At 41.6% G+C, this 21,719-nt stretch overlaps 1 long non-coding RNA gene across 1 annotated transcript; it reads left to right on the top strand.

Moving 5' to 3' along the window:
- The first annotated feature begins 1,163 nt into the window (after positions 1-1,163).
- Positions 1,164-8,253, top strand: LOC138065808 (uncharacterized). Its single transcript, XR_011138877.1, has 3 exons — positions 1,164-1,253; positions 6,369-6,436; positions 8,227-8,253. It is a non-coding gene; the product is annotated as an uncharacterized lncRNA (long non-coding RNA).
- The last annotated feature ends 13,466 nt before the right edge of the window (positions 8,254-21,719 follow it).

Raw genomic sequence — 21,719 nt, 5'->3', positions numbered from 1 at the left:
AAAATCCAGTTGAAGGATTTCAGGCTAATTAGTCACACTGGAATCATGAAACATTTTGGTTTCCAAAAGAACACTCAAAGTTAGTTAAGTTTAGCTAAATGTATGCAAGTAGGGTGTGTTTCGTCTTTATTTAAATAAGCAATGTATTGAACATTAAATATGAGGTACAGAATACCCTTTAAGAAAGGGGGTCTTCTGTTTCAGAAGTGGAGTACACATTTCAAACCTAATTCTGTGTTATTTATAGAAAAGTACCTGGAATTTTAAGTCATATCTGGCTAAAACTGAAATTTGGTTAACACAAATACAGCTTTACAAAAAAGCTGCTGTATGGTTATAGCATAGTTTTATTTAAGGTACTCAGCATTTTTGAAAGGTCCTTGAACTTTTTTGCAGGCCGTGTCAGTACTGAACAAAAAGTATATCAAAAGCTATTGCAAGACCTCATTCTTTATTCTTAGTATATTCTTGCATTCCTTGGACATAGAGCTGTAGGTAACTGAATGTGAATCTGAAGGTGCAAACAGAAAGGATAAAATGCAATGCTCAGGATGACACAAGGAGAAACTCAAGAATATTAAGCGAAGTAAGAGGTAAGCCAGATCACAATTCTATCAGTTAATTCTCCTAAACCATTGAATTTTCTCTCAAGTGGACTTGGGAGGATCATACATTACTGAAGGCATCTAAAGCTACACCAGGCTGTGTATATCAATACCATAGCTTCTCAAAGGCAGCTGACTGAACTGTTAATTTACACGGAAGGGACTACCTGAGTGTCAGAATTCTAAAATCAAAACTGGAAGATATTTCTAGCAGGAATTGAAAGTTATTACTTGCCCATTACAACAACGGATAGTGGGACCAATAGCGTTGATTGAGCTCCACAAACAATCTGAGTCATGGGAAGGAACGCGCACTCATTGAGTTAGCAGATGACACCAGATTAGGTAGGTGGAGATTTTGATGTGCTGGAGGGTAGAGTTGTCTATTACAGGAATCGTGACAGTTTGGAAGAACGAAGGAATCTTCATGGAATGCACAAATTAAAATGCAAAGTCCTGCACCTGAAACAGAAAAACTCCATGCAACAGTGCAGGCTGGGGACAAGGGACTGAGGAGCAGCTCTGCAGGAAAAATCTGGCAGGTTCCTGTATATAGCAAGCTGAACAGGAGTCAGCAGAGCTCTCTGGTGGCAATGAAGGCTATCACAAATCGGCCTATTTTAGCAAGAATATAGCCAGCAAGTTAAGGTAAGCGATTATTCCTTTCTATTTGGCATTTTTGAGGCTGTGTCTGGGATACTGTGTCCAGTCTTTGGCTCCCCAATACGAGAGGGATATTAATAAACGGAGGAGAGTCTATGGAGGGCTACCAGCATGGCTAGGGGGCTGGAGCACGGAATGTGTGGGGGGCGGCTCTGGGACCTGGCATTGCTCAGCCTATGAAAGCGAAGGCCAAGGGAGGGATCTAATTGCTTTCTTTTACTACATGAAGGGGGCTTATAAGCGCAGCGCGACAGATGCTTTTCAGAGGTGCACAACAAAAGGAGAAGAGGCAGCATTCGCGAGCTACACCAACGAAAAACACGTTGGATATAGGGGAAGAAATTCTTCCTGTGGGAGTGGTTCAGCACTGAACGAGGCTGTTTCGGGATGTCATGGAACAGCTTGGAGATTTTCAGCGCTTTATGGGACAAGGCCCTGAGCCACCTCATTTAACTTTGAAGCCAGTCGTGCTTTGAGAAAGGGATTGGACTGGGTGGTCTCTCAAAGTCCCTCCCAACCTAAATTGTTCTGATTCTAACAAAACCAAAGTGACGAGTCATGTTATTACCGAATAATTTTACGATGAATTGAGGATCCTCTCACAGTCATTAGCAGAAACTACCAGAAGCTTTTGCAAAAGTGCTGGAAGACTTAGAAAGGAGGCAAGAAGAGAACTTATAAACGTGTATCAAGTAATGATAGCCTAAGGAATATGAATAAGGAGGTTTTGTCCTCTTAGTCTCATAACAAGAACAAGGACACTCAATGAAATCAAAATGTGGTAAACGCAAAACTGTCAGAAGTAGAGTCTTTAACGCATTATGAATTATTAGACATAACAGGGAAGTCACAGTTTTAAAAGATTGATACAGGCATTTGGTGAGTTATAAGGAAAAGCTGCGTAAGAAGATTCTTAGTAGTTAATAGTGCGAGAAAGGGGAGATTAGAAGACAGATTAAAATCAACTTTTTGATGTAAAAGAAATTCTAACCATTTGCAACTGGCATGAGGTCTATAACAGGGCAATTTTAGACCCCATCTCTCTTCTGTGGCATTTTTTCGCAATAGTAAATCACAGACAGAAATTCAGGTTTTAGGAAACCCAAAGCAATTCCGTACAAAGCAATGGAAAAGTTAATACAATCTTTTGTAATAAAAGATCAAGGTTTTCCTTCAGAAAGAGATAATATTCAGATCTGTGGAATACAAGAAAACTAAGAGTATTAACAAATACATCATCAATGACAATCACAGAAGTTTTCTTTCCTCACTTGCTAACAGCCCTGTTCAGAAATTTCCCTTTTTCTATTGAAGACTTGATTAATTTGGATGCACTAAAGCCTCTTTCTCTTAAGGAGGTGCTGTGGCCATAAACCTTTGCTAGGAAATATGAACACAGGTGCTGCCAGACTACATCAAAATGTCATGTACTGCTTGCAGACATGCCCAGCTCTGACATTTGATCCCATTGTCAGCATGTACTTTGCCTTTCCCAAAGTGAATGGAGTAACTTATCCTGTGATAAACAATTCAGCTGACTGCCTCCAAGCTCCAGGTCCTGGGATTGTTTCCAGCTTCCTGGTACTGGGATGTGGTTTCCTGGCCACTGGCTGACAGGACATGGGGATGAGACCTGGCTGCTCACTGCTGCCCAGATTTCTTGATCCCCAGTTTTTGTATGGCGGAAGCCCAGAGGTGTGCGCATGCAAGGGGGTATGATACACTCCCCCAGAGCACCCCATCTGCATGACTCCCCATCCAGCGCTGGGCCCTACGGCGCACGTTTGCCTTAGAGGTAAGACCAGCTAATTGCTCCTTCCTCCAATACAAAAATAGCGTAGTTATTATTTTGCTTAGCAGAGAATTTAAACACAGCAAATTTATGTATGTATTTACATCTGAATATAAGACGAGTGGAATTTTAATATATACTAAGGCCAGTCAGATAACTAACATACCATTACATGCATGGATATTTCTTAATTTTATGTGCAAAGAACTGCTTGAAAGAAGTAGCAAAGCAGAAATTATTAACAAATAATTTAGTTTAAAATTACAGGCTTATAAAAGCTGACAGGTCTGCATACTGGATTTCCAGTATAACTGAACAAGAAGGCAGAGTGCTTTGATCTAGTGCTTTGCTGCTACTGCAAATGGCAAACTAAAAAACCTGAAGTCAGGTAGGCATTAAACCAAAGCATTGTTGTTTGTAACTGACCTCATGATGAAACACCACAAACACCTTACTAAAGTTCATGAGGCTTTCAAATATTCTGTTGTTATCTATTTATTGTCCTCAGTTAAGTGATCAGCCTTGGTTTCCTTAGCCTGCTTCTAATGCAGATTATATTAAAAAAATGAAATTACAGGGAGCAGTGAATATCCAAATTGGCATAAAAAGTATGAGATTTAAAACTCATGAGCATACTGCAATAAACTGTTACGAGATTTCTGATGCTTCTTGTGGCCTCAGATCTCTGGACTGCTATGCCTGAAATAGCTAAATTAAAAATAATAACCTTCTATATGATTCTCTGCAAAAAAATAAATGTTAGAATTTAAAACACCTCAAGACTTTCACACTAAAACACATGCAAAACTTTTCCTCTGAGGTTTAGGACATACTGCACTGGTTTAATTAGCTATCTAACAGCAATTTCCACACTTTAGGAAACAGAGCACTTTGCAAGAAACAGATAAGAATTTTATGTACATATTTATGAAATATTGCAAACTTGTCTGGAAAATAATCTATATGATCTCCCTTCTCACCTACAAATGATGTCTGTTCCATTGTACTACAGCCTTGAAATCACTTCCTTTAAATTTGCCAGGTACTTCACCCAAATGAATACATCTTTTCATTACTGGTAGCTCATTGAAGATATTTCCCATACATAATGGTTTAAAACTATCGATTTCAAGGAAAAATAAAGCATTACTTCAAGGGGAACCAATTTTCTCTGGCTTTTATATTAGTTTTTCTCCTAATTCTGAAATCTTTGTTTTAAGAGAATGACCCTGTAGTAGGTGTTAGTTTTACTGGAAGACAATACAATATATCGGTTAATTTTCTGGCAGTTTCTTCACCTTTGCCGCTTACTGGTCACATAGACTTCTTTCACTTTCAATTTCTTTTGCCTAGCCATGTTTAAGATAGGGCACATTTGTTTTACTTCTGTCCTGTCCTCATTTGACCCTTATCAATTTGTTTTTTTTGTTTATTTTTGATTCATACCACCTTATGAGCCTTTTGGTATGCTTTAAGATGCCAAAGTTCCCAGTTTTCTCTGAAGATTCTCTTACTTTTACAGTCCCTGTCCTTGTGGTGAGCATTCCCTGGAGAGAGATGTTTCGGGCAATTGAAAGGCTCAACGTTAGGACATGTAAATGTTTAAATTATGGCTTGCAGATCAATGACAAGAAATAGGACATCTATTTCTGGTAACATGGTAGATTTATAGTTATGAGTCAAGGCTAATGCAAGGTGAACTCCTCCCTTTATGATCACTGCCACAAATGCATTAGCTCATCCGTGAATTTAAAAATCGACCTCCAGACAGTTAGTTGGCAATTTGGCACCTTGCTTTGATTGTATACAATTTAACAAAAGAACATCCAGCACTAATTCAACAGCAATATTGTTTCTGCCTTTCAGGAATGATTATTCATTTGGCTATAATGTTCAAATTACATTTTCTTAAGGAGGGAGGAGTCTATTTTGTTTGTTTGAGGTTTATTGTATTACCTCCCGAGGACATGACAAAAGGAAAATTGTTGCTACTAGGTATTATGGTGAATGTAAGTATGCTCTGAATGATGGCTGTGTGTGCAGAAGATCCATGTGGATGGGCAGGCAGGTGGGCAGTAGTTACATGGTGCTTTCCTCTTACGCTTTACAACCTACCTTATTTAGAAATTATTATCCTGACGATAATCTGTAAAGTGGGTAGGCATTTTGATCACCAGCACTGCAAATCCTGGGAGAGTCACCACTTTATGCTGCTTTGTCCTTGCAGTTGTAGGCTAAGCACCTCAGCACTTCTCAGGGACCACTGAGTGAGGGGCTTCACCTTGTCAAGGCTGACCTTGTTTTGGTGACATACCCGCGGTTCTCACTGTGCGGGCACAAAATGCAGGGGATGGGAGTACCAAGGAGGGACCAGCAAACCTGGAGGATTGCTGTACCTCCTGCTCTGGCAACCCAGCAGTAGTCCTGGGAAGAGTGAGCTTTTCTGCTTTGGATTTACTGAGCAGAGGGACAGGGAACAATTTCGGCAATGGGAGCAATGAGGAACTTTATTCCCCAGAAAGCCGGTCTTCTGGGACAGCTTTGCACAACACGCTCCCAGGGTAGAACTGCTCTGCATCTCTGCATTGGTAGAAGCCCTCCTCCCTCTCTTCTGCCCAACCACTATACTGCTGCTGACATGGCTAAGATCATAGTGAAGGGCTGGCAAAAATTTCAGTATTGACTGTATCATCAGGTGAGCACCCGCTTCAGAGGTGAGCTGAGCAAGCCCGCCTTTGAGCTTGCGCTGTTATAGCTTCACCGCTGTTGTTTACCAGTAAGGCAGGCTTTGTCCGACGTCTTCTGTAAGTGACTGTCCCAACTGCATTCAGCCCATCCTGGAAGGATGGCTTAACATTTCTCTACAGCAGATCCTGTCCTTACTCTCACCTTACAGGAACAGGCTTTCTGTTCCTCACCGCTGCCTGCAAGTGTGACATAATGTGCATGCAACTAGTACTGCATATAATGTTTTTATTGTCATGGCATAACTAAGAATTTAGACTGTGGATCATTACATTTATTTTGTCACATTATCTGAAAATATACTTATTGCAATTTTTAACTCATGTAATAAAGCCATTTAGTTGCTGGACACTCCCCACAGTACTGACATTTCAGATGAGTTTTCTCTTTAGTTATTAACCCTTTTCTTGACTTGTTCCTTCTGGCTGGGATTTTCACTGGATTTAGCCACTTGCTGCTTAGATCCTGGAGAAATCCCTGCCTAGATGATTATTGGCACTAGAATTATCATGGACGTGGGCACCAAAGTATGACCTAACATTCACTCTTGTCATGATTTTCAGCAATGTGGCATTTCAAATGGATGTTCTCCAAGAAGACCATTACCTGCCCTACGAAGGAGGTAATGCAGGTGAGGAGGGTCTAAGACATAAATATCGTAGTAGCTGTGGATCTCACATCTACTGATTGAGTATTCAGTCCTCATAGCATTGTGTGTGGTGCCTGCATAACCATCCAGACCCAAAATGACCAGTTGTGCCTGCAGGTATACTTCACGAGAAAGGATATCTTATTGGATTTAGTCCTGTACTTTTGTTGCCAGGTCAGGAAGATAAGTAACCCTACCAGTGAATAAAATAGGTTAGCGTTTCTACCTGCCTCTAACATATCAGCTGTCAGTGCTGGATGATATAGGGCGGTTAAGTAGGCATACTGTAGTTTATCCACAGGCGGTGTTAAGCTTTCCAGAATAAAAGCAAATAGTGCTCCAGAGATCTGGTGGGGCTATCACTGTGAAACTTAACTTTAGAGCCCAAGCTATTCATAAAAATGTCAGCTAGATATATTAACGCTTGTTAGGTAAGCCTTGATCAGTCAAAGAGGGAGGTCCACAGACTTCAGCATGATATGGCTGATGTTTCATACTCAAGTGTCTCACGGAGCTGAGGTGATCCAGCAATCCAGTATTTACAGTGAGAGCAGTCTGAGGCTTTCCTTCCACTGACTTCCACAGACATTAGTGGGATGTCTGAGTCCACCGGTATTTCATCTGGGGTGGTGAAGCGTTTGACAGAAGGCTGTCTGGCAAGACAGTTTAGCCACCCGCTCAGCTGGGCAACTAAACTAACAGCTGCAGACTGGTGGTGCAAAGTGTTTCTCTGGAAGAGTGACAAGATGTCACTGCTTACACACCTGTTTGTTTCAATATCAGTGTGTTAAATGATGCTTCATTACTGAGAAAGCTGAAAACTGCATGAATTTTAGTCTGGAGCAGACTTATTTCTGCTGTTTCTGCAGGACTCACACAGGCAATGAGAAAGAGTAAATGTGAAGGGAAGCTGCACCCAGGACAGCAAAGCAAGAAAGGGGCCTATCATCACTTTGCCAGGGCAAATATGATAACAGAGAGTAATATGATTCATTTATATATACTCTTTGCCTGCTGTTATGCTTGTCATTATTATTAGCTGCAGTCTGAGTTCCTTATTGAATACATCTTGTTCATTTATACACCAGTGAATTTTCAACTGATGCTGGCACCATACAAAGAATACAAAAGGAGCACAAGGTTGAGTCCTAATGAGCAATAAAGCCTCTCAGCGTGTTGCTGCCTGTCCTAGAATTGCACTGTTGTTGTGCATATTCTCTTTCTGCAATGACTGCATGTGAATAGAGAAAACAAGAATGTTTTGGCCCAGGAGCATTTTTGCTCCAGTGGTGCATTGACGAGCTCCTTACCCAGGCAATGCTATTTCTGTGGTAAAGTGGGGGAGAGTCCAGTAATGATAGTGATAATGTTTCATATGAATCATCTGTGAGAGATTCAAATCACAGGTAATGATGCCAACAAATATCATCCTAGTCAAATTTTCAGAAAATGGTGATTGTGATTTTGTTTGATTAGTGCAGGACTCTCTCTTTCTCTGTCATTCTGTCACTAAATTTCAGTCTTTGTTTACCTGGGCTGGAAATCCATGGGGGATTTCAATCCTGAAGATAAGTAGCACCTGAGATCCTCCTTTTTCTTCTCCCTGTTGTTTCTCGGGATATCGTCTCTTGCTCACTAACCTTCCAATATTCAAAGCCTCCCCCTCCCCACAATGCGCATAATAAATCTGCACTGCTCAAAAGTTCTTTTGTCAGGTAGGGGAGGAAATAAAGTCTGTGGCTCATCTTGAACCTGCCCCTTCTCTGTTGCAGGGTCTCAGTTCCAGCTCTGAGGAGGAGGTAATGCCAAGGCCTGATGAGGCCAGAGCAACGCAGTGGGACACTGCCGCAGTTACAGTAAATCACACATTGGTATTGCAATATGATGTGCCACAATACTATCTGCTCTCTGCTGGCTGACATAGCTGATTGCCATTCAAGCAAGTCTTTTGAGTTCTGTTATCTTTCCTCGTTGGCCGGTCAAATTCAGAAGCACTGAAGCAACCTTCATTTGACTAAGTGGTTATCTTGACTTCCTACTTCCTTCAACAAGTCTTGGGGTTTCTATCTGAAATTATACTGAACTTTTTCCCAGCTTTTGACTTTCGAGATAACAACTATGGCTGCCTTTTGGTCTCAAAACTCATCTCAAAAGCATAGCAGGAGTAAGGGCAGTGGACAGAACTCTTATTTTTTAGAGAAAGGAAGATCTGAGGGTGAAATCCCAGACTTCACTTTAGACTTGAATTGCAAGTAAGTGTTCCTCCGGCTTATTGTTCTTTATGTGCCCTGAAACCCAAATCAGTGAAAAATTCCCTTCTCTGGAGCTTGTTGGAGAAGACCTGTGCTGATTTCAGGTATATCACTCTAAATTACATTCCTGAATAGTTCCAAAGTCCACTAGTCCTCCAGGGATAACCCTACCTTACAAACATCCACTATGTGCCAATGATGATCTGGATTTCGTACGATACAGCTTTTGAGTTAGAAGCTGACTGTGATGTTGAAAGCATTTCTCCTCTGCAAATTTAGTTCAATTTTGCCTACCTGGCATGGATTTTAAATTTCCAGCATTCAAGCATTTATCAGAACTGCAATCATGTTATTTTAACCAGAAAGGAATTTAGTATACTATAAAAATTGCTCTTTTCTTAAAGCAGGGCCAAAGATGGCACTGTCATTCCTACTCAGGTAAAATTCCTGCTGAAATCAAAGTTTTACTTATGTAAAGATTACTGTGTATGATCAACCTCCGGCAAAATGGCAGCGTTACTAGGCTGCTGCTCTAAAAGGTGATCTGTCTGAAAGGGAATTAAAGATCAAGCCCCCATCTCGTGTGGGATGCAAGAAGGCTGAGTAAGATAATGCTGTTCTCCCCATGTTTCAGTTTTTATTGTAAGGTAACTTATCAAACAGCATTTTGTTATTAAATCATTTGACTCATATTTCACTGGGGACTGCACTAATTTAGAAAGTGTTGCTGCTGCATTTTCAGATTTGCCCAGCTGCTACCGGGTCTTCAGTTTGAAAAACCGCTGGCAGGAATGACAGCACTGTTTTTTTTTTCATTAGCAGCACTAGGTAGGCAAAGCTAAACTCTTATGTTTTGAGGACAATATCTGGAGAACACTTTTTTCACTCTCTCCCATTTATCTGAGGGTAAATGTTCTTTCATATTCTGCTGTGAGTCTACTCTGAAAATAACAAGTCTACTCTGAAAATAACAAGTCTGAAAGCTTGATGGTCTCCTCAAGCACAGTGCATTTGGTAATCTTAAGTAATGTAAGTGGTGTTTTTAACAAAGATCTGCACTGGAGTAATAGAAGCACAATCTATTTCATGAATCACAAGGTTATCATAACGAGAGTATGATTTTTTTTTTTAATGAGTGGTATCACTGCCCTGCTTAGATCAAGTCTCTCGCGTTAGAAATCTTACTGTACAAACAGGACAGTTAAACTACTTCTTATATGGGGGTGGAGAAATACCAAGTCATATTTCCTAATTTTAGTAGATAAATTCACCATCCTCCCGTAGTTTCATTTTCTTGCTTTCCATCTATAGATGTGGTTATAACACATAGATGAACATAACCGTGATCAGAAATATATATAAGTATTATTGCCCTTTAATCCCAGCAGCTGCACTACTGTAAAATCAAATGTCTGTCTAATCAACTGAAACTAATTAAATGGTAGCTCTTAAAAACGTATTGATTCACCACTAAAATCCCCCCATTTTTACAACAAGCTAATGCTAAACTTAACTTTTTATATAACTATAGGGGGGAAAAAAGTGCTTTCAAGAGCTATAATTAAGTCAGAATAATAATCCAGTTTAAACCTTTTTTCACTTTCAGGAGAAGGCCTGATGTGCAAGGATAGAGCGTTTTCTTCTCCTTCAGGAAATTCCAGAGTTTAGGTTCCCTCTATTATTTGGAAAAAGGTTCCTTTTAAAGTGTGTTGAGATGCAGACTGACATTTCCACAGCGTTCCAGGAAGTTTTTAAGCCTGTTTTCTCTCGTACTGAGACCCATCTTCACCCACATTGAATCAGTCCTTCCTTGGGAAGTAACTGGTGAGGGATACTATCAGCTAACAGGGCATTGGGCTTGATATAGCAGAACTTCACTTTAGTCCCCTTACAGTATAACAAACCCAAGCCGTGTTCTGGCTCCAGCACACGTTGGCTGGTTTGACAGGTAAGCACTGCAAAAGGTTAATCAGCAGAAGGGTGTTTAAAGCTTCTTTGAAAATGTGTAATGTAAACATTTTAAAGGAAAGCCGCTCTATGACTCTTTATTTTGACTGACCTCATGGCATGTTTCTGAAGAGGATACATCCGGAATTAGCAAAAAATGAAGGGAAACATCAACGTACAAATCCCCAGAACATTTATAAGTATAAATATAATTAATATATAAACATGATGCGTTTATGAGAGCATGAGAACCCTACATGTCCAATGGTTCAATGTTCAGCTTCCCCAATTACTGGATGTTAAATAAATAAGTGGACTGCCTCAGGCCATCTCTTGCAGCAGCAGCGAGGTCACGCTTCAGTTAGGAGCAGCCAATTCTGGCAGCCTGGTAGAGACGAGGCTGCAGCAGCTCCGTGTCCCCAGGTCCAGCCAGTAGTGAGGCCGGGCATGTCTTCCCCGTAGGCACACACACGTGCACACGGCCCGCCGCACAGATAGAAAATACAACAGTCGTGCAAACACAAACAACACTGATGGCCTCGTCCTCTTCCCCTCTCCAGTTGATCAGGATGAAGGTGTGTCACTGGGAAATATATACGTGTATATAAAATAAGGATCCTCCCAGTAGCTGGCCTTAGGCACCCAGTCCTGGCTCCTGGATCCTCGTCTCCAGCAGCCTCTCGTGCAGACACATGCGCACCAACGCATCTCTCAGTCTGCCCCCACCCTTTGATTTCCCCCGTCGCTGGCCTGGACCTCAAGGTCCCCCAGCGCCACCTCGCAGACCCTCTGCCCCCTCCAGCACCTGGCCTCAGCCCCGGCTGGCGCCGCACCTACCCCCGGCTCCAGCCTCTGGTCCCACTGCCAGGCCGGCCCGACTTGACGCCGGCTGGTGACCGCAGCCCGACGGCAGCCGCACCGCGCACCCGTGCTCCGCTCGCTCCCGGCTGGCGACCGCAGTGCCACCCCCTCCCGGGCTGGCGCGCAGATCCCCCCATGCACATGCAGGGACGAGAGCCCCTGCCCAGAAAAACAGTCAGGAATGGGTCAGTGAGCAGCCGGGATGGCCGGGCCAGCGTCCTGACCAGCACCCGCTGCCCCTTTTATCCCCGTTGCCCCCCATCTCACACGCTCCTTCCTCACCGATCGCCTTGATGCTGCCCTTTTGCCACCTGCGGTCTCCCCCGACACGTCCCCTTACAGGTCTTGCACAGTACTGACATGTGTGCGTGTGTCCTCAGGAGCTGGCAGCTCCTGGGATGCCCCGGGGGGGGCCTGGGGCAGGGGCTCGGCTGGCTCCCGTGGGGGGACGGGAGCTCCCCCGTCTGCCTGCTGCCTCCCTGCACATTTCTGTTTGTGTAGATGAGCCTTCATCACACAACCTGACAAGCTATTTGAGTAGACCCTGTAGGTGGTGGAGGCAAGTCATGCCAATGCCTGTTCTGGGAGGTCCTCCAAGAGTTGCATGTCTCAGTAGGCTGCTCTGTCTGAAAGCAGGCAAGCAGTAACCTGAGGGCTGAGATACCGACAGGGACTGGGGAACGTTTTGTGCATGCCAGCTGTGCACAGATAGTTGAGTCAGACCTCTAGAAGGCATTTAAGTTTTCCATGGGGGATCTAGACTAACTTGGGATCCATCTGGGCATGGAAACAGGGATAGCTCCGCCGGACCCAGGACACTGCCTGGGAATAGGGTGCGCTGTCAAAGTGGGAGAATAAAACTCCAGAGGAAGGCAGTAAAAGCCTGCAATCAGGAGGGAGGTTTTGATAACCTTTCAGTATTGATTAATCAGTTACTGTGTTCATTTGAAATAAAGCCCACGGCTTGTTTAGGAAGTGGCAGCACTGCAACTTGCAAGTGTCCAAAATACCATACCACTCTCAGCGCTAATTTAACACTGATGAGATCAATAGGGTTCCTAGGGCTAGTAGAAAATGAGAAACATGGCTCATTACATGCTACTCTGGAGGAAAGGGAAATTCTACATGCTCTGTAGGAAAGGGAAAATCATGAAGTAATATGAGAGAAAAGAGAGCTGGAAATTGTGGAGTCCTCAAAGTCAGGAGATACTTTTCACTTGCTCCAGTGATTCACGTGAAGTGACGTTATTCTGAAACAGTGAGACAAAACTGGGAGAGGTTCCTTCCTATCTCTGACTTACATAGGTATGCCCCTTGAGTAGAATTTTCTTTTTTAGGCTATTCATGTCAATTCTTGTGCACTCTTCCTCCCTCCCTATCTCTCTCTGTTTTTATGTAAAATCTGCAGACATACAAAATCTGAGTTTCCTCTAATAAGGCAGAATCATCTTGGAGTCCAGCCCCCTGAACTGCACACCAAAGGTGCCTGTGACTTGCAGTGGGGAGGAGGCTGAGGTGTCGAAAGAAATGCAGGCAGCAAGCTTTCTGCTGCAGCCCTACTACGGACATGCTCAATAGGCGGTAGTCAGCAGAAAACACTATGGAAGAAGATGAAATCCTGTTCCTCCCTGGGTCTTAGGCATCTCTGCCAGCCCTGCAAGCAAAACACAGCCTTGCTGAAGGCAGTCGCTGTATTCTTTCTCTCAAAGAACTAAATGAGATAAAGGGAGAATGTGTGGCTGATTCCCTCTGTTTTTTACAGCTGAAAAAGGAGAGCACCCCCCTTCATATAACAGTTTGATAATTGAATGAGAAATCACTACAGCAAACTAATAGAGCGCTCAGCAAGAAAGCGGGAGCAATCAATTGCCTTTCCTCCTTGCTTGAAAGATTTCAGCTTCACCTCCCAGCAGAACAGTCTAACAACATTGACTGCGTCACATTCCTACATGTTCCTTCCTCCTCCACAGTCTTGAATTTTTTCTTTCAAGTGGCACCATTACAATAAGACAGATGGGGAATGGTTCTTCCTTCTGTCTCCATCTCTAATACCATCCAAGAATAGCCCATGTGGTTCTAACTCCTTGTCGCAGTCACTAGGCTCTATGACAGGACACTACCATTGCCTCTTCCTCTGAAGTACATTCTACAAACCGTGTAAGCTGTTACTGAAGTGAAGACACCCAGGTGGGATGGTACTTGTTCTGCATAAGAATAATAATAACAAAGATAAAAATAATGGTAACAATGATAAAAATAATAAATAGGTTTCTATAGGAAAGGAATACAGTGCAGAGTAACTTCTGCATCTTGATTGGACCTAGGTATGGACTAGGCATGAAGCTGTTCAGACTTGTCAATGCAAGGGTGTCTCTGGGACAAAACAAATTAAAACACAAATAATCAAATAATTTTCAAGGCTAAAAGTAGGCTGAATTCCAGTACCCTCTAGGTCAGATGAGCAGAAATGACCAGAATCACAGTTTTGGACTTCTGGTCTTTAACAGAAGATGTGGGATCTTTCTGTAAAGGTCCAAGAGTATAAGTTGACTGCAAAGAGTAGAAGGGAATCGTATGGCTACAGTATTCCCTTCTGGGCTGCAGATTCATATCCAAGCTGTCACGGCAGTGATGGAGAGAGAACTTCACATGGCTGCTGAGTGATTTATTAGGGAAATGTTTATTTATACATTCCTATCTGGCACATACATCACTGACAGCCATATTTCATGGCAAAATGAAAGACACTGTGTGCAGTCATCTTAGCCAGGCAGTCATTTCCTCCTTTTATAGAGAGTATGAAGAGACCTGAAGTAAAAAGTATGGCCAACCCTCCCTCCCAGAAGCACTACTCCTTTCTACGTAAAAATTTATGTAATTCATGTAAGAATTTTTCTGCCTGAAAGAGCTAGCTGAAAAATGCATTCAGATGGCAATTTGTTTTCATTGGCAACACTCACATGCAGTATGGCAATTCCAGGCAATATAATAGGGTACTTCTGTACCCTGTTAAAGATGCTCTGTTTTACAGTTTTTTATCCATCCCATTTAACTTCTCAACAATGTCACGTGAGGATGCTGGCCCCCAGACCGGACTTGGTGACTTCAGAAGTCCTTTCTAACAAGATAGATCTGCCAGGCTTGGAATGGACAGGGCAAAAGCCCTTTGCCTCCCCCTTTAACCCTTCTCTCCCTAGTCCTCCCAGAAGCTGTGGAGCTGTACTATGGTGGCTGTGGGAAGAGCCTCCCACAGCCACCTCATGCCAAGGCAGCCCCATAATCTCTGGGACTCTGGTGCAGAGTCCCACATCAGCAATAGGGAAGTTACACTAAACTATATTATGCTTGGAGACGTGGGCTGCTACATAACAATCTGTGTTGCCAGTGGCGCCGCCCCAGCCAGGTGTGAGCTTAAGGGATTTTTCCTCACATATGACCCATGGTTAGGAAGGATCTCAACCTCCACATTCCCTTCAGGCTGTGTCTGTGCCATTTTTCAAGCCCTTCCAAGCTCCCTTTTAGGCCATGAGCAGGAATATGGTTTAGAAGAGCAGGGTCCTACAGAACTTCTGGGGCCTTCTGAACACTGCAGCCATTGCACAGTATCCTAAAAGAGAAAAGATGCCCTGCAAAAGTCAACATCAAATGGAATTCAGCAATATGTTCAAGAGTGTAAGGCCTTATTCCCTCAGTAATTTCCATGGGAGCTGACTTTCAATCATGTAACACAGTTAAAGTTCAATCCAAAGGAAATGAGCTCAAATAAAAAATGAACAGAACTCAGCTAAAACTAGAATCAATAGAGTAGCGAACTTAATGACCTATTCAGATTAGTATCATGTAATTGAGCCCAAATGATATTTGAGCAGAAAGAAAACTGACCTCTCCATTTGTTAATAACTATTCATATTCCAGTAACAGGGCTACAGAAGTGTTTCCTTAAATGCATCTCATATATTAGCATTAGTACCCTGCTCTGAGCAACACCAAAGAGGGGTATCAGATGAGCTCTAGCCAAGAGAGAAAAACCAAATATAGACTTTATTTAATAGTGCATTCAGTGAAAGTAGTTACATAAATAACAAACAAATGAATCCCAAAAGCAAGAACTTAATTCAGTAGCAACATGGTTTAGAGGTTTCCAGTCTCTTTTCTTTTGGAGGGTTCACAACAATGACATATCCAGCCCACCAGCTTGTGAGTCCCCATTTTTGAGTTACAATATTCATATAGCCTAAGCATATGTAATATTAAATGAAAGTGCTTTGCAGTTAAATGGCCGAGTTTTTATGTTTTCAGTCTGCAAATAATTTAATGCACAGGTTTTAAAAGACTCACTATAGCTTTCTTGTAACTAACCAGTAATGCAAAATGCTGTCGAGGATTCTATCAAGACACAAGAGGGTATTTCCCTGTCTAGTCAACAGTGATTTTCAATGAAACTAACAAAATAATAAGGCATACAATACAAGATACTGGCTAGGAGGTGATAAAAAACATTCAGTTTTTCAAGAAAACCTATACATCTGTCTGAGATGATGAAATCCTACTTGATTCTCTCTCTGGAGTCTAGGAAGGTAGCACTGGATGATGGTGTAATGGGAAGAATTACTTAAACTACAGTAGAGTGGGGTTTGTTTGTTTTTCTTTTTTGAGTCCTGAACATTTATTTCATTAGGGCTAAACTGAAGCTCTCAGAGACTGATTAGCCTTTGGATTGATTTCAAGGGGGCTTAGAAAGGGTTTCCATTTTGCCTTTCCTTACATCACCTCCTTCTTTAATTCAGTCCTCAGCACTTGAGTCTAATCAGGCTGTGTCACAGGCTGTGACCATTTCCAAGTCCCCTGTTCTCTTCGGCTGAGGCCTTTGACATCTTACAGCTAGTAAATATGGAAACACAGACACAGGGATGGTGGAATTAAGGCTTTCAGTGTATGGGCAAAAAGTTTCTGAAAGATTTTAATTCTGCAGTCTCATTGTGCCACTGATTGGGCTTTCTTTCCCCCTTGGAAGAATAATCATAGTCTTAGTATTTTGGGCTGGGGTAAAAAGTAATCGAGATATAACCTCATAGCTGGAAATTCCTGTTCCTCTGCTGAGATGTAGCAAACGGCCATGTAGACCATGTGGAAGATAAAGTAAAATGGATTATTTAAATCAGCAACAGTCTTAATGAGACAGTTAGTGGACTATCAGTTTTCAGCCACCTGTGGCATGCAAGTTTTTGTGTTTTGAATCATATTAAAATTGCATGGTAAGCAAAATCAGTGTTGTGAGAGTGGCTAAATCAGTAGTGGAGGAAGCAAAGCATTTTGCTTCACAGTGCTACAGACAAGACACGTGGTTGGTTACCATATCCCAAATGAAGAAAAAGAAGCTTCCTGCTAGGGAAGACAACTTCTTCAAAAGTGGTAGCTCAATTGCTTGTTCTTATGCAAAGATACCTATAACAGGTCATGGATATTTTCATTACACTGTAGAGCTCAGCAATCAATGAGTATATGTCATTAGAGGTGCAGCACAGTTTCTCTCTTTTAATCGATATTTCAAGGCCTTCTTTTTCTGTTTGTCGTATAGATTAAATACAATTAAAAGTTAATGCTGCAGAAACTAGATGACTGGAGTTGCTTAAAACAGATATTTCATTAACATTGGTATTCCTTTTCTTCAGCTAACCTTTAGGAAATACAGTATACAAAGGATTGTTCAAAGGATATACAGTTATTTAACACAACTAGTCTTATCAATTCAATTTTCTATTAGTTTGGCATGCTGGAATTTTATACAATGTTCATTTCAAAAGTATGCACATTTCTGTGAGTATTCTGATTTGAAGAATGAGATTATGTAGTTGTCATTAGTTATTTGAACTTTTTTCCCTTTAGAAGAAATTTCATTTATCTAGGCTTCATTGTATTATCCAGGATTTACAATTTTATATCATGGGGACAACATCCAACAAGAACATTAACCAGTATAATTCTCAAATACAGTCCTATCTCTATTATGAAACACTTATTTGGTAATGGTACCAGTTGAAAAAATAATAATAGAAAAGTACTGAAGAAACTCAATTTCCAAAGTTTGGAGGAAGCTACGAGGAGAACGGTTGCTCTGATTTTTCTCTGAATGACAAGGTGGAAATGAATGAGAAACTATATGTGGCATGCAATTTGGCTAAGTGACACTGTGAAGTGATGGAAGTCACTATTCCCAGGAAAGAAAGGTGTGGGGTCAGCAAAAAATGTTAGAGAAATTCAGTCCTACTCTGAAGAGATGGCAGATAACTGACCGGTAGATAGTATACTTGGAAAGATCATCTGAGCTGTTTGGGAGCTCAGGTCCAGTTCCTTGGGACCAAAGACATCAAAATTTGGCAGAACAAGAAATCTAAATTTTCATTGTGGATCACACCTCTATTTATGACATGAGATGTATTGCATGTGCTAGACAAATTTTTTTTTTATTTGAGTTGCTAGTAATATTTTTTGTTTTGTCTTGTTTTAAGCGCAGCCATGCTGGGCCCCTTTCTGGCATTTCCTGAATATTTCCAGCTCCTCTCTTGACTGTTATCTTTGAGGGAGGCTTTTCTTGCCAAAAAGCCCCTCTTCTCCAAAGGCAGCTAAAATGGTTCGTTGATCCAAGCTAGCATTGGACTGGAGAAAAACGTTCCATTTTGCATAATACATCAAGAGTCTGTCATTGTTTTTTGCTGTAGCAGCTTCTGATGAGTAAAGTCAGTGATCAACAGTCTTGTAATTAGGGCTGTCATTAAGTTATAAGTTAAATAACTACATTTAAGTTTTTCTGCAGTACGAGGTTATAGGACAAACTCTTGCAGTCCTACGTTGGACTATTTTTTTTTTTTTTCAAAATCACTCAGTATTTATTTGTCATACTGGGCCAAAGAATCCTCCCTGAAAACATTTTGTTCACTACGTTACATTTCTGTAAGCAATGTCTTTAACTGAATCAATACTTCCTGGTGGAAGAAAAAATAATTTCTGAAGATTTTCCAGCTACAGCCATTTCCAGCTTTCTGTAGACACTTTAGACGTCTACAAAATCATCTGGAAACAGAGAGAAACAGATGTTTTGTGACTAGAGTTCTCTTAAGTTCACCATATAACTGAACCAACTTTTTATACCGTGTAGCCTACACAGTCCCCAAAACCACTGTAGTGGTTCTAACTTGAAAACTAGTTAGTGATCTGCGTAACAGTTGGCCTGCACACGTGCAGGACTGTGCTTTGCTGAACATATCCCTTGGCTATTGGATTAACTTGGCCGGCTAATGGTAATGGAGAAGCCTGTATGCAGTTCCTACTTGGCACCTAGCAATTATACTACCTGCATGTCCTTGTCTGATCTTGAAGTGAAGCGGCATGCTTTCATATAAACATCTTGCTTGACAGTAGAAATGATGAATAGAGTTGTTTACTTCTAAGAAAATCCTATAAAAGCTCTAAAGATGACAATGCTGGTGAAAGTCAGTATAGACAGGATTTGCACAGCATGCCATGTCCTGACTAGAGGTGTACTGCACAACTCAGAGTTCAGCATCTGAAAGGATTTAAGATGCCTGTGCTATTTCCTTTTTCCTTCCTGTGTTATCTCCAGTAAAAGGTATTCTAATCAATACCTTAAGGAATCTGAATGGCTTTTGTGCTGGGATCCGTGGTGAACACTCACAGTGGTGCATTACAAGTATTCCTGTGTGTGCTGCTGTCAAGCGCCCATGGTCCACCAAGAAAAGGGCTTCTGGAGTAGCAGTTTATGTAAATTGGTATAATTTTCAACTCAGGTTCTTAGTGGGAGCCTTGAATGCATAGTGTCGTTCACAAAATAATCAATATGCAGCCATTTGGAAAAGGTGTCAGGGTTAACATTATTTGGGTTATAATGCTGCTGATGGTATTATGTCAAGGTTTGCTGTATTAATGTTAATTTGTAGAAGAAAAAAAAAGCACTGTACTGCTCCAAATCCTCCTATTTTGCTAGGAAGAGTTAACATAAACCAATTGTCGCATAGATTGAAAATCCCTGGTCACTAGGACAGCAGTCTCTGGTGTCCCCTGGTGAATTTGAGACACCCGGTCTGATCTCAAGTCTGGTTTATGAAACTTTCCTATGTTTTGAATGTTTCCTATGTAAGATCCCTTTTCTAGGTGCTAGGTATAAATGCTGGACTTGAAGTCGTAGTCCGGCTTAAATCGTTGGAAATGTTGTCATTAACCAGGATGGAACTCATCTCCAGGAGTCTAAAGTGTGTACCAGTGATTACCTAGATGCATGGATCTTATATCTAGCTTAGGTAGCTGTTTGCACCATTCAGAGTATCTGTCAGGCTAATAATCCCCTGAAAACAGAGGAAGAAATTGGCACACCATGAATTGACAGAAGACCTGTGCCTCAGTACCCCACAAACCAGAGGCACCAGAAAGCTTGCCCTAAGTAGAAAAATTTCACTGTAGAGGAAGAAGTTTGTAAAGAACTAGGAAAACATTACAGACGACACAAGGAAGTACCGAAGATCCTTGGGCCTTGATTCTGCAGTCCACTTCTTTGAGTAAATTACTTAAATACGTGCTTAGACAGTGGGACTGCTGAATGCATTGATGTGCTCTGCTCCTTTGTGGCCTGAATGAGATTCCAGCTGCAACATGAAATGAAGGCATTTTTGTTTGAGTGTTTGTCACTTAACACAAATGAATGTTTGAAAACATCAAATGAGTTCTGCAGAACTGGATTTCTGCCCCCCAAGGGTCCATCCCACAGATTCAGCTATGAGGGAAGAGTCTCACTCTCAGTGCTTCTGTTTCTCCTGAAAAATGCAAGGAAGTGCTTCTGCTCCCCTGATATATCAGGGATTGATTGCCATTTTTGTGGCTTTTACCTCCTGCAGCCTTCTCTCGGTACCAGAGAGTAGGTATGAATCAAGGCATCAGTCTATTGTGCAGAACAAAATGGAGGCATTTTCCCCCAGAGTTTCTGTTTTCCTCTGTCTAAACAATCAAGGAGCAGTCTGCCTGCTCAAATAGCAAAACATAAGGTTATGGGTCAGGAACCATCTTAACTTTGTCTGACAGCACCCAGCATGGTGGGCTGTGATCTGTGGCTAGGACCCTTGGGCATTGTCACATTGCAAAGAGTAAATGTGATGGAAAGTTGGCTCAGCCAGGATGGATTTAAAAAAAGCCTCAGCAGTGGCTTGCATTTGTCCATAATGCATGAAGAAAGATTTTTATACAAATCATTTACCATAGGCATAAATTAATGTCTAGTGCTCTTGTCAGAGAGAGAAAACAAATTTGCATGAAGCACTTTGATGTATTTGTTAACTGACCCCTTTCCTACTTCCTTTAATTAGAATTTCAGATCTAGTAAAATGTATCATTTGTTTCTGATTGCTACTTACTGAAAGAGGAGGAGGAGAATCATTTTAGAACAAGCTTTCACACCTGGTCCATATATAGCTAAATATTCTACATTTATTTCTTAGCTACTTTGCAGAAAGGATTAAAAAAAAAGATAAATTACTGCAGCATTTTTTTGACTTTTCAAAACAGCTAATGCCTATTTCCATAGTGAGATGGAGATGGAGTGAGAGAAATGTAAGTCTAATTTATTTCTCATTCTGTTTTCCTTCTCACATTGTTTCTCTACAGACTTCCTGTCATCTTTATACCATTAAGAAAACAAATAGAAAATTAAGATTCATATATATATTACCTCCTTCTCTAGACAAAGTAATATAAATGGAGTGAAAAGCCATGAGGAGGGCGTGGACTCACTATTGTTGCTGTCTATCTCAGTGAGGAGGTGGGCAGGACAGATACCAATGCTGGTAGATGTTGTGCTAACTGCAAACTGACTTAGGCCAGCTGCACAATCTCTCCATGTGGGCAGCCTTGCTCTTGAGAGAGCATCAGAGGTTGTGGCTGAGGCACGCCTACCACCCATCCGTCCTGCAGTCCCCTTGGATTTCCTCCCTGCAATAAAACCATTCACAGTTGTGGACCATTTCATTCGATTATTGCTATTCGTAGCCACAGGCTACTTCCAAATGTAATTATTAGCCTGAGATCTGTTATTCTTAATAAATGACTGTTGCTTCAGTCTCTCATTGTTTCCTGGTTCCCCTGGGCTCTGCTTAGTGGCAACTGAAACCCAGCCCTCTTGGAAGAGGTGCAGAGAGGCTCAG

The sequence above is a fragment of the Struthio camelus genome, chromosome 1 (genome assembly GCF_040807025.1).
Source record: "Struthio camelus isolate bStrCam1 chromosome 1, bStrCam1.hap1, whole genome shotgun sequence".
In the NCBI taxonomy this organism is placed as follows: Eukaryota; Metazoa; Chordata; class Aves; order Struthioniformes; family Struthionidae; genus Struthio; species Struthio camelus.
The sequence above is the reverse complement of the archived record's forward strand: the minus strand, read 5'-3'. Positions and strand labels throughout refer to the sequence as shown.